This window comes from Arachis hypogaea, chromosome 5, assembly GCF_003086295.3.
Source record: "Arachis hypogaea cultivar Tifrunner chromosome 5, arahy.Tifrunner.gnm2.J5K5, whole genome shotgun sequence".
Taxonomy (NCBI): Eukaryota; Viridiplantae; Streptophyta; class Magnoliopsida; order Fabales; family Fabaceae; genus Arachis; species Arachis hypogaea.
This window is the reverse complement of record NC_092040.1, coordinates 45,135,303-45,149,129: the sequence shown is the minus strand read 5'-3', so window position 1 is coordinate 45,149,129 and position 13,827 is coordinate 45,135,303. Positions and strand designations below refer to the sequence as shown.

The 13,827-nt window shown below is 39.4% G+C and overlaps 1 non-coding gene across 1 annotated transcript; it reads right to left on the bottom strand.

The window, feature by feature from the left end:
• Positions 1 to 10,603: 10,603 nt before the first annotated feature.
• On the bottom strand, positions 10,604 to 10,711 carry LOC112804423 (small nucleolar RNA R71). The gene has a single exon (XR_003203035.1). It is a non-coding gene; the product is annotated as a small nucleolar RNA R71 (small nucleolar RNA).
• Positions 10,712 to 13,827: the final 3,116 nt, after the last annotated feature.

The window sequence follows — 13,827 nt, the reverse complement described above, 5'->3', positions numbered from 1 at the left end:
CGTGACCCACGCATACGCGTCGCCTTCGCCGCACAGTTTTCACTTTTCTTTCCCCCTCTCCCAATCCTAATTCTCTCTTGTTCTTTCATTTAAGTTTGAGAACAAGCAAACATTTAAGTTTGGTGTTGACGCTTCGCTTAAAGCTTTTCTGTTTATTCCTATGGCACCAAAAGGGAGGCGAATCATCTTCACTGAGGAACACAACCTGAAGGATAAAGTGACCGCTAGGATAACTAAGGTGGTTGAGTTCCTTTCATTTTTATTCCTCCCCTCTTTTTCTATGTTATGTTCTGGTTTTCTGCTATTTTGCTTTGTTTGTTGCATGATCCTTTATTAGTTAGAGTCCTAGGACTAGTTTAGTTTTCTTTTAATTACTATTAATGCTGAAAAGATGTTTCATGTACCACTCACTGAACTTGAATCTAAAAAGAAAAGAAAAAGAAGTGATGTAATGCATGAGAGATTGAGTTAATTTTAAGAATAGTCTGATTTACTTAAAGGTGGTGGTATTTTCTGTGATTTTTGAATGCATGATATGAACAGTACATATTTGAATTTGAATCAAGGGATGTTGATGTATAAGGAACAGAAATTTAGAGAACTATTATGACTTCTCTGAAATAAACAAAAATTTAATCCTTAAAGCAAAAGAAACGGCAAAAGAAAAATAAATAGATAATAATTAATAAATAAAAGCAAGGTCCAAGGCTCTGAGCATCAATGACTAGGGAGGTCAGACATGATTAAAAGCTCAAAGAGTTGTTTCTCTAGTCATATGCTTGTGGTGTGATTGTGTCAACTAATCCTTGAGACAGAACACTTAGAGTCGAGACCAAGTGCGTTTAACAGAGTATGCCAAAGGCTTTGAGCACAACTGTCTGGGAGTAACTCAAAGAAAAATCAGGACTCAAAGAGAGTCCCCCAGTTAAGTGCTTGTGGTGTTTCTGTATCAAGTAATCCTTGAGACAAAATATTTAAAGTCACGGCTAGGCTCAAGGTGTAAAGCACCAAAGAAAAAAAATTAAAGTCAATTTTGCTGTGTTCAAGGATTAAACTGAAATATAAAAGATCAGAGAATTCATAATATTATCCGGATTCTAATTCCAAACGACAGTGACATCCTTCTGATTTAAAGGAGAGTGAGATGCCAAACCTATTCAGGATCACAGTTATAAACCCCACTATAAGACGAGACACGAGCTTAATCGAACTCTCATTCTCATGCAATTTCACATCATAAGCTTATATTAGTTTTGGTTGCTTGAGGACAAGCAACAGTTTAAGTTTGGTGTTGTGATGCGTGAGTATCTTGTCTATCTTTTTCTAGTGAATTTGCACTAAAATTGCTGAGTTTAATTAAGAATTAATTATATTTTAGCCACTATGGATGCTATTTTGAGATATGGGCAATTTTATTTATTTTAGGTAGCATTCGGCGGAATTTGACGGAGTTTCTGCAGCACAAGAATTAAAGAAGATGGCTGCAAGGAGCGACGTGCATGCGTGCCTGACGCGTGCGCGTGAATTGGAGCCATCCATGGCGACACGTACGCGTGACTGACGCGTACGCGTGATTTGAAGATTTGCTCCACGACGCGTGCGCGTGACCGACGCGTCCGTGTGACTCGCAAAGAAGACCAGCGATGCGTACGCGGGACATGCCCCACGTGCAGAAAACGCAGAAAACGCTTAGGGGTGAATTCTGGGCCCATTTTAGCACCCAAGTTAGGCGCAGATCCAGTGAAGCCAAGTGGTCCCCACGTTACAAGACGCGGAGTAGTTAATTAATTCGAATTTAAATTCAAATCTTATCTTTTAGGAAAAGATATTATTTTTATTTTTAGATAATTAAATTTTAAATCTATTAGGATTAGTTATAAATAGGAACTCTGTATATTTAGACACACATTTTTTTTACTAGAATCCTAGTTTTCTTCTCTGAATCATGAGTAACTAATCCTTCATTGTTAAGGTTAGGAGCTCTGTCTATTTGTATGGATTTATTTGTTTGATCTTTCTAATTTAATCCATGTTTAGATTTATATTCAATAATTGTTTTCATTCTTTACTTTATGAATATGGGTGGAACGGAAGTATGACCCATGTTCTAATTGAGTTCTTGTAAAACTTGGAAAAGCTCTTTACTTGAACAACAACTTGAAAACATATTATACTAAATTTCTAATTGTTTGTATTTAACGGGATACATGACATATAATCCCCTTATTTTTGGATAATTAGGATTCTTTTGGCATATAAACTAAGAATTTAATCATTACCTTCTAATTGGATTTAATTGACCAAGGAATTGGCAGTTAATGAATTTTAGAGGAGACTAGGAAGGTCTAAGGAATTAGGGTCTAGTCATATATAGTTTGCCATGAAATTAAATCTTGCAGGATTAAATTAGTTAGTAAGAAAAATAAATCCGAAAAAATAGATAACTCTGAAACCTTAACTGCTTTCTCAAATATTTTATTCCCAACTCATTGCTGCTTGCTTTTTGAAATTCTTAATTTACTGTTTAATGCTTTTTGAATACCAAAACACTCTCTTCTACTTGTCTAACTAATCCTATCAAACGCTATTGTTGCTTAATCCATCAATCTTCGTGGGATCGACCCTTACTCACGTAAGGTATTACTTGGTACGACCCAGTGCACTTACCGGTTAGTAGTGTGAGTTGTAAAATATCACATCAATGACATCCTTGGTGTTCTTGTTCAAGGGCAAGAAGAGATGAAAAGGGATGTGCAACAATTCATGATCGCCTTGGACGAGGTGGTAAACCGGCTAGCATCCCAACTTTTGGACACTCAAGGAACTCCCATAGCTACATGTGGAGAATCAAAAGAAGAGCATAGCATGAAGGAGAGATTGGAAACTCTGGTGGAAAAGGAGGAATGATACTTTGTGTTAGAACAATTGGAGGAACCTATGATTGTTGAAGAAGAGGAAGAAGTGGTTGAAGACTTAGGAGATGCGAAACTTCCATGGGAACCAAAAATTATAGAAAACTCCTCCAAGAAGATTGAAGTTAATGTTGAGGAGGAATGTGCACAACCTCCAAGGCATATCCCATATAAAGACTTGAAAGGAATAGAGAAATAATTGAGTTCCCTTGGAGATAAAGATCAAGCATCAAATCCTAGTGGTGGTGAATCCTTTGAATTTGAAGAACCTTCTCCCGATGAAGAAGAGAGCGATGTGGAGGTAGATTTCTCTCAACCTCCCATTTATGATTTAAGTGATGGAGAAGAGTTAGATGGAATTGACGAACAAAAGATTGAATTTGAAAAATCTTGTGAAGAGGTGGAAGTCCTTAGAAAAAGAAGGACGGGAGTTGAGTACGCCTTATCAAGATCCTTGGAAGCTTCTTTGCCTAGGTTGTCATATATTCCTTCACTTGAGTGGGTAAAACTCATTTCTATTAGCTTTATTGTCCCACTTGAGTATGGTTTGCTTGAAACAGATGGTCAACTTAGGATGATTTGTGGGATAAAGCGTAAGAAAAGAATGTTTAGTGGATGGCGTTGTAAATCAAGCCTCATTTTGGTTGATACTTCAAGGCTTAGATGCAAGGGTTGGGCTAGTGCTCAATTGAATGGGTCTAAAAGGAGAGTTTGGTATCACCTTGAGAATTCCTCTTGCTTACCACCTGGATGGATTAATGATGATCAACCTCAAGACGGGTGTGAAAATAAAATGTGGGATCGAGAAACACATGAGGATCAACTTTGGGAGCCCATGGTTTGTGAAGTACTCCATCAAAGCTTGGAGATATTAATTTTGAAGAATGGAGCTTATTGGAGACTCAAGCGTTGGTGGATGTTCCAAGATGAATTCAAGCACAAGCCACCTTGAGAGGAGCTCCCCATAAGTCCAACTTAAGGACAATAAATAAAAGTGCTAGGTGGGAGGCACCCCACCATGGTAAATTCTTTTCATTTTCTCTTTTGTGAATATTGGTAGGAATTAGCTTGATTTTGTATTTTTTTTAGTTTAATTAGGAGTATAGTATGTTAAATAAGGTTTTAAGGTGTTTTGGTAGCTGTTTGGAGGTTCGGAAGGCTTGGTTTGGTGAAAGAACTTGGAAAAATTTTGAAAAACAGAGCACTAACCCGCGCGTGCGCACACCTGGCGCATACGCGCGCCTTAAGCATTTTCAATCACCCACGCAAACGTGCCATGTACGCGTACGCGTGGATTGAAAAATTTCATCCCTCCATACATTGACCTGAGAGTTGTGCCTACATTGCGCCAGCACCATGCCTGAGGCACAAGTCAACCCGCGCGTATGCGCACCTAGCGCGTATGCGTCCTTGATGCTACTTGCGGATTGACGCGCAAGCGCCCCGTGCGTGCGCGTGCCGATAGTGCCACCTGCCCTCCTGGTACATTTTCCAGAGAGTTATGCCACGCTGCACCAACGTTGTGCCTTTGGCACAAACCCACTCGCGCGTATGCGGACATGCCACGTACGCGCCACTCTTGGAATAACTCATCGATGCGGACGCACTGTGTACGCGTACATGTCGCATCCATTGCACCACCATCCGCGGGCGCACGCCATGCGTGCGTACGCGCAGATTCCCTTATTTCAAGCATTCTCTTTCTTCTCTTTTTTTCGTTTTTTTCCTCCTACTTTCTTCTTCCCTTCTTCTACCCCTTATCCAACACTCCTAAACACCATTGATAACCATTTATTTTAGTTAACTAATTAGTTAGTTAGTTAGTTGATTAGTTAATTTTAGTTAGTTTTCATTTTATTTTCTCTTTTTCATTGTAAGTGTTGGATTGCTATTCTTGTTTACCATTAATTGCTGCTGAGTATTAAAAAGGGATGTTATCTTAACATCACTATGTTTATAATCTTTGTTGGATTCTATTGTTGAGGTTATATTTTGCTACTTGGTTTTGAGTTTTTCATGCTTACCTTTTAAGAATACCAAGTGATGAGAAATGCCTTCAAGCATGTTTAATCTTTTTAAATTGCATGATTTGGCCACCATGTGATTTGAATCCTTTTCCTTGCCTAGTCAATCTCTTGATGGATGATGTTGTGCATTTACCTTAATGCATTGTGCTTCTTGTTCATATGCATCCATATGCTTTTAGCTTGAATGCTTTCATGCCTCTTCAATGCTTGTTTTACCTTACAAGTTCACTTAAAGCATCTCAAGCACACTAGGATAAGTGAAGTGCATGCTTCTTTTGTGACATCGCCCTTTTATGCTAATGTGTGTTCTAAACCGCGCAATTTAGAATTCACATACATAATATTTCCTAATGTCACACTAATTCACTCACCTCATTCTAGTGATTTACCTCATTCCATCAATGTATGTGGTGCACGAAATCACAATCACACTTTTGTAATTCCGCACAACTAATCAGCAAGTGCACTGGGTCGTCCAAGTAATACCTTACGTGAGTAAGGGTCGATCGCACGGAGATTGTCCGCTTGAAGCAAGCTATGGTTATCTTGTAACTCTTAGTCAGGATATCAATAATTCTCAGGTTTAATTGTGAAAAGTAAAAGAACATGAAATAGATACTTGTTTTGCAGTAATGGAGAACAGGTTGAGGTTTTGGAGATGCTCTATCTTCTGAACCTCTGCTTTCCCACTGTTTTCTTCTTCATGCACGCAAGGCTCCTTCCATGGCAAGCTGTATGTAGGGTTTCACCATTGTCAATGGCTACCTCCCATCCTCTCAGTGAAAATGTTCAACGCGCTCTGTCACAGCACGGCTAATCATCTGTCGGTTCTCAATCAGGTTGGAATAGAATCCAGTGATTCTTTTGCGTTTGTCACTAACGCCCAGCCCTCAGGAGTTTGAAGCTCGTCACAGTCATTCAATCCTTGAATCCTACTTAGAATACCACAGACAAGGTTTAGACCTTCCGGATTCTCAAGAATGCCGCCATCAATTCTAGCTTATACCACGAAGATTCTGATTAAGGGATCCAAGAGATATCCACTCAATCTAAGGTAGAACGGAGGTGGTTGTCAGGCACACGTTCATAGGTGAGAATGATGATGAGTGTCACGGATCATCACATTCATCAAGTTGAGGAACAAGTGATATCTTAGAATGGAAGCAAGCGTGATTGAATGAAAAACAGTAGTAATTGCATTAATCCATCAAGACACAGAAGAGCTCCTCACCCCCAACCATGGGGTTTAGAGACTCATGCCATAGAAGATACAATAAGAAACGTGTAATGTGTCATGAGGTAAAGATACAATGTCAAAATATCCTATTTATAGTGAACTAGTAACCTAGGATATACAGAAATGAGTAAATAACGTAAAAATCCACTTCCGGGGTCCACTTGGTGTGTGCTTGGGCTGAGCATTGAAACTTTCATGTGTAGAGACTTTTTTTGGAGTTAATCGCCAGCTTTTGTGCCAGTTTGGGCGTTTAACTCCAATTTTTGTGCCAGTTCCGGCGTTAAACACCGGGAATTTTGAAGCTGATTTGCAACGCCGGTTTGGGCCATCAAATCTCGGGCAAAGTATGGACTATTGTACATTGCTGGAAAGCCCAAAATGTCTACTTTACAACGAAATTGAGAGCGTGCTAATTGGGCTTTTGTAGCTCTAGAAAATCCACTTTGAGTGCAGGGAGGTCAGAATCCAACAGCATATGCAGTCCTTTTTTAGCCTCTGAATCAGATTTTTGCTCAGGTCCCTCAATTTCAGCCAGAAATTACCTGAAATCACAGAAAAACACACAAACTCATAGTAAAGCCTAGAAAAGTAAATTTTAAATAAAAACTAATAAAAACATACTAAAAACTAACTAAAATGTACTAAAAACATACTAAAAACAGTGCCAAAAAGCGTATAAATTATCCGCTCATCACAACACCAAACTTAAATTGTTGCTTGTTGATGAGCGGATAATTTGTATACTTTTTGGCATTGTTTTTAGTATGTTTTCAGTAGGATTTAGTTAGTTTTTAGTATATTTTTATTAGTTTTTAGTTAAAAATTCACTTTTCTGGACTCTACTATGAGTTTGTGTGTTTTTCTGTGATTTCAGGTATTTTCTGGCTGAAATTGAGGGACCTGAGCAAAAATCTGATTCAGAGACTGAAAAGGACTGCAGATGCTGTTGGATTCTGACCTCCCTGCATTCGAAGTGGATTTTCTGGAGCTACAGAAGCCCAATTGGCGCGCTCTCAACGGCGTTGGAGAGTAGACATCCTGGGCTTTCCAGCAATATATGATAGTCCATACTTTGCCCAAGATTTGATGGCCCAAACCAGCGTTCAAAGTCACCCTCAGAATTCCCAGCGTTAAACGCCGGAACTGGCACCTAATTGGGAGTTAAACGCCCAAACTGGCATAAAAGCTGGAGTTAAACGCCAAGAAGAGTCTCTACACGAAAAATGCTTCATTGCCCAGCCCAAGCACACACCAAGTGGGCCCGGAAGTGGATTTTTATGTCATTTACTCATCTTTGTACACCTTAGGCTACTAGTTTTCTATAAGTAGGACCTTTTACTATTGTATTTTCATCTTTTGATCATGTTTTGATGATTGAACCCTCTTTGGGAGGCTGGCCATTCGGCCATGCCTAGACTTTGTACTTATGTATTTTCAACGGTGGAGTTTCTACACACCATAGATTAAGGTGTGGAGCTCTGCTGTACCTCGAGTATTAATGCAATTACTATTGTTCTTCCATTCAATTCCGCTTGTTCTTTGTCCAAGATATCACTTGTTCTTCAACCTGATGAAGGTGATGATTGACGCCCATCACCATTCTCACCCATGAACAAGGTGACTGACAACCATTCATGTTCTACAAGCATTCGAGGCTCTAGTGAATATCTCTTGGATTCTTTAATCGGAATCTTCGTGGTATAGGCAGGACCTGATGGCGGCATTCAAGAGAATCCGGAAGGTCTAAACCTTGTCTGTGGTATTCTGAGTAGGATTCAATGATTGAATGACTGTGACGTGCTTCAAACCTGTAACCTACTGGGCGTTAGTGACAGACGCAAAAGAGTGATTCTATTCTGGTAGGGGAGGGAACCACACCGGTGATTGGCAGCACTGTGACAGAGTGTGTGCATTAGCTTTCACTGCGAGGATGGGAGGTAGCTGCTGACAACAGTGAAACCCTACACGAGCTTGCCATGGAAAGGAGTAAGAAGGATTGGATGAAGGCAGTAGGAAAGCAGAGAGACGGAAGGGAAGGCGTCTTCACACGCTTATCTGAAGTTCCTACCAATGAATTACATAAGTATCTCTATCTTTATCTTTATGCTTTATTCATCATCTATACCCATTTGAGTCTGCCTGACTGAGATTTACAAGGTGACCATAGCTTGCTTCATACCACCAATCTCCGTGGGATCGACCCTTACTCGCGTAAGGTATTACTTGGACGACCCAGTGCACTTGCTGGTTAGTTGTGCGAAGTTGTAGTGATCACAATTTCGCGCACCAAGTTTTTGGCGCCGTTGCCGGGGATTGTTCTTGTGTATGGACAACTGACGGTTCATCTTGTTGCTTAGATTAGGTATTATTTTTCTTCAGAGTTCTTAAGAATGAATTCTAGTGTTTCTATGTGATGTTCTTATCATCACCAAAGCTGATTGATCATCATCAATTTAGCTCTTGAATGCAATGTCCTGCTGAAGCTTAGCTAGCTATGTCTAATTCCTTTAGACTAAAGTTTTAGACTAACATTGCATGATTCCTGGAATTCTCATTAAGAATTTTGATACCTTTATTTCCTTTTTCACTTAATTTTCGAAAAATCCAAAAAAAAAATTTCAAAATCATAAAAACTAAAAATATTTCTTGTCTAAGTCTAGTGTCTCATTTTAAGTTTGGTGTCAATTGCATGTTTTTGTTCTTCTTGCATTTTTCGAATTCATGCATGTGTCTTCATTAATCTTCAAGTTGTTCTTGATGATTTCCTTGTTTTGATCTTTGAATTCTATTGACTTGAGTGTTTTGTTGTTTCTCATGTGCATTATCATCTTGTTAGTGTCAGTAGTATACAAACTGCTAAGTTTGGTGTCTTGCATGCATTTGATTTTAGTTGCATTTTAATTATTCCTTATTATTAAAAACCCAAAAATATTTTTAATTTGTGTCTTTTCAAGTCAATAATACAGAGAATTGAAGATTCAGAACATACTACAGAGGAATCACACAGAAAAAAACTGGGCATTCAAAAATGCCCAGTGAAGAAGACAGACTGGCGTTTAAACGCCAGCCAGGGTGCCTGGCTGGGCGTTTAACGCCCAAAAGGGTAGTAGTTTGGGCGTTAAACGCCAGAATGTGCACCATTCTGGGCGTTTAACGCCAGGATGGCTAAAGGGGGAAGATTTTGTTTTCAAAATCAATTTTTTTTAAGTTTTCAAAGTTTTTCAAAATCAAATCTTTTTCAAATCATATCTTTTCAATCAAATGTTTTCAAAATCAATTTCTTTCCTTTTTCAAAGATACTTACTAATAATTAATGATTTGATTGAACATTTTTGCCTTTTCTGTTGAGAAAGGTTTTATGTTTGAATCATATCTTTTCTTGTTAGGCAAGTCATTAATTTTTTAATCATACCTTTTAAAATTATTTTAAAATCATATCTTTTCAAATTGTTTTCAAATCATATCTTTTAAAATTGTTTTCAAATCATATTTTCTCAATCACATTTTTTTTAAAACCAATCATATCTTCTTAATCACATCTTTTTCAAAATGGTTTTCAATCAAATCTTTTTAACTTCTAATTTCAAAGTCTTTTTCAAAAATCACTTGATTTCTTTCCCACTCTTATTTTCGAAAATCAATTAGTATTTTTCAAAAATTTTTCAAAATCTTTTACTTAATTTTCGAAAATTACTTCCCTTCTTCTCACATCCTTCTGTTTATGGACTAACACTATCCCTTAATGCAAAATTCGAACTCCATCTTCTTTGATAAGTTCGAATTTTCTACCTCTGTCTTCCATTCTTCTTTTCCTCTGACACCTTAAGGAATCTCTATACTGTGACATAGAGGATTCCATATTTTCTTGTTCTCTTCTCTTTCATATGAGCAGGAACAAAGACAAAGGCATTCTTGTTGAAGCTGACCCTGAACCTGAAAGGACCTTGAAGCGGAAGCTAAGAGAAGCTAAGGCACAACTCTTTATTGAGGACCTGACCGAATTCTTCAAAGAAGGAGAACCCATGGCAGCCGAAAATAACAACAATGCCAACAAAGCAAGGAAGGTGCTGGGTGACTTTACTGCACCTACTCCCGACTTTTATGGGAGAAGCATCTCTATCCCTGCCATTGGAGCAAACAACTTTGAGCTTAAGCCTCAATTAGTTTCTCTAATGCAACAGAATTGCAAGTTCCATGGACTTCCAATGGAAGATCCTCATCAGTTCTTAGCTGAATTCTTGCAAATCTGTGACACAGTCAAGACCAATGGGGTAGACCCTGAGGTCTATAGACTGATGCTATTCCCTTTTGCTGTAAGAGACAGAGCTAGGATATGGTTGGATTCACAACCTAAAGAAAGCCTGGACTCATGGGAAAAGCTAGTCAATGCCTTCTTGGCAAAGTTCTTTCCACCTCAAAAATTGAGTAAGCTTAGAGTGGAAGTCCAAACCTTCAGACAGAAGGATGGTGAATCTCTCTATGAAGCTTGGGAAAGATACAAACAATTAATCAGAAAATGTCCGTCTGACATGCTTTCTGAATGGAGCATCATAGGTATTTTCTATGATGGTCTCTCTGAACTATCCAAGATATCTTTGGATAGCTCTGCTGGAGGATCTCTTCATCTGAAGAAGACGCCTACAGAAGCTCAAGAGCTAATTGAAAAGGTTGCAAATAACCAATTCATGTACACTTCTGAAAGGAATCCTGTGAACAATGGGACTAGTCAGAAGAAAGGAGTTCTTGAGATTGACACTCTGAATGCCATATTGGCTCAGAACAAAATATTGACTCAACAAGTCAATATGATTTCTCAAAGTCTGTCTGGAATGCAAAATGCACCAAGCAGTACTAAGGAAGCTTCATCTGAGGAAGAAGCTTATGATCCTGAGAACCCTTCAATGGAAGAGGTGAATTACCTAGGAGAACCCTATGGAAACACCTATAATTCTTCATGGAGAAATCACCCAAATTTCTCATGGAAGAATCAAGAGAGACCTCAACAAGGTTTCAACAACAATAATGGTGGAAGAAACAGGTTTAGCAATGGCAAGCCTTTTCCATCATCTTCTCAGCAACAGACAGAGAATTCTAAGCAGAACCCCTCTGACTTAGCAACCATGGTCTCTGATCTAATCAAAACCACTCAAAGTTTCATGACTGAAACAAGGTCTTCCATTAGAAACTTGGAAGGACAAGTGGATCAGCTGAACAAGAAAATTACTGAACTTCCTCCAAGCACTCTCCCAAGCAACACTGAAGAAAATCCAAAAGGAGAGTGCAAGGCCATCAATATGGCCGAATTTTGGGAGGAAGAAGAGGCAGTGAACGCCACTGAGGAAGGCCTCACTGGGCGTCCACTGGCCTCCAATGAGTTCCCCAATGAGGAACCATGGGAATCTGAGGCTCAAAATGAGACCATAGAGATTCCATTGGAATTACTTCTGCCATTCATGAGCTCTGATGAGTATTCTTCTTCTGAAGAGGATGAGTATGTCACTGAAGAGCAAGTTGCTAAATACCTTGGAGCAATCATGAAGCTAACTGACAAGTTATTTGGAAATGAGACTTGGGAGGATGAACCCCCTTTGCTCACCAAAGAACTGGATAACTTGTCTAGGCAGCAATTGCCTCAAAAGAGGCAGGACCCTGGGAAGTTTTCTATACCTTGTACCATAGGCACCATGACCTTCAAGAAGGCCTTGTGTGACTTAGGATCAAGTGTAAACCTCATGCCCCTCTCTGTAATGGAGAAATTAGGGATCTATGAGGTACAAGCTGCAAAAATCTCACTAGAGATGGCAGACAACTCAAGAAAACAAGCCTATGGACTTGTAGAGGATGTTCTGGTCAAGGTTGAAGACCATTACATCCCTATTGATTTCATAGTCCTAGAGACTGGGAAATGCATGGATGAATCCATCATCCTTGGCAGACCCTTCCTAGCCACAGCAAAGGCTATGATTGATGTTGATAGAGGAGAGCTGATCATTCAAGTGAATGAAGAGTCCTTGGTGTTTAAGGCCCAAGGATATCCCTCTGTCATCATGGAGAGGAAGCATGAAGAGCTTCTCTCAAAACAGAGCCAAACAGTGCCCCCACAGTCAAACTCTAAGTTTGGTGTTGGGAGGCCACAACCAAATTCTAAGTTTGGTGTTGAAACCCCACACTCAAACTCTAAGTTTGGCGTTGGGAAGTTCCAACACGGTTCTGAGCATTTCTGAGGCTCCATGAGAGTCCTCTGTCAAGCTAGTGACAATAAAGAAGCGCTTGTTGGGAGGCAACCCAATGTTTTATAATTAATTATTTTCTTTTGTTATTTTATCTTTTTTGTAGGTTGATGATCATAAGAAGTCACAAAATTAATGAAAAAAGCAAAAACAGAATGAAAAACAGGAAGAAAAACAGCACACCCTGGAGGAAGATGCTGCTGGCGTTTAAACACCAGTAAGCCTAGCAGTTGGGCGTTTAACGCCCAGTCTGGCACCATTCTGGGCGTTTAACGCCAGAAAGGGGCACCAGACTGGCGTTAAACGCCAGGAAAGGGCAAGAACCTGGCGTTAAACGCCAGAAATGGGCACCAGCCCGGCGTTTAACGCCAGAATTGGCTCAAAACGTGATTTTTGATGCCATTTGGTGCAGGGATGACTTTTCCTTGACACCTAAGGATCTGTGGACCCCACAGGATCCCCACAAACCCCTCACCTATCAAATCCCATCTTTCTCTTCACCACTCACCTCCATAAAACCCCACTTACCTCACCATCCAAATTCAAACCACTACTTCTTCCCCTTTTGGCCTAACCACAAAGCCATCTCCCTCTCCTCCATTTCTTCTTCTTCTACTCTCTTCTTTCTTCTTTTGCTCGAGGACGAGCAAACCTTTTAAGTTTGGTTTGGTAAAAGCATTGCTTTTTGTTTTTCCATAACCATTTATGGCATCCAAAGCCGGTTCAACTGAGAAGGCATGACCTCAAGCCCATCACTAAGAAGAAGATGGAGCAAACAAGAGACCCCTCTCATCAAGAAATCCCTGAGATACCTCAAGGGATGCACTCTCCTCTACAAGACTATTGGGAGCAAATTAACACCTCCCTAGGAAAATTAAGTTCCAACATGGGACAACTAAGGGTGGAGCACCAAGAACATGCCATCCTCCTCCATGAAATTGGAGAAGATCAAAGAATCATGAGAGAGGAGTAACAAAGACAAGGAAGAGACATTGAGGAGCTCAAACACTCCATAGGATCTTCAAGAGGAAGAAAGAGCCGCCATCACTGAGGTGGACCCGTTCTTTAATCTCCTTGTTCTTTATTTTCTTGTTTTTCGAAATTTTCATGCTTATGTTTATCCATGTTTGTGTCTTATGGTCATTAGTGTCTTAGTGTCTATGCCTTAAAGTTATGAATGTCTGATGAATCCATCACCTTTCTTAAAAGAAAACTGTTTTTATCACAAAGGAACAAGAAGTACAGGATTTCAAATTCATCTTTAAAACCAGCTTAATTAGTTTGATGTGGTGACAATACTTTTTGTTTTCTGAATGTATGCTTAAACAGTGCATATGTCTTTTGAATTTGTGGTTCATGAATGTAAAAATTGTTGGCTCTTGAAAAAATGATGAAAAAGGAGACATGTTACTGAGGATCTG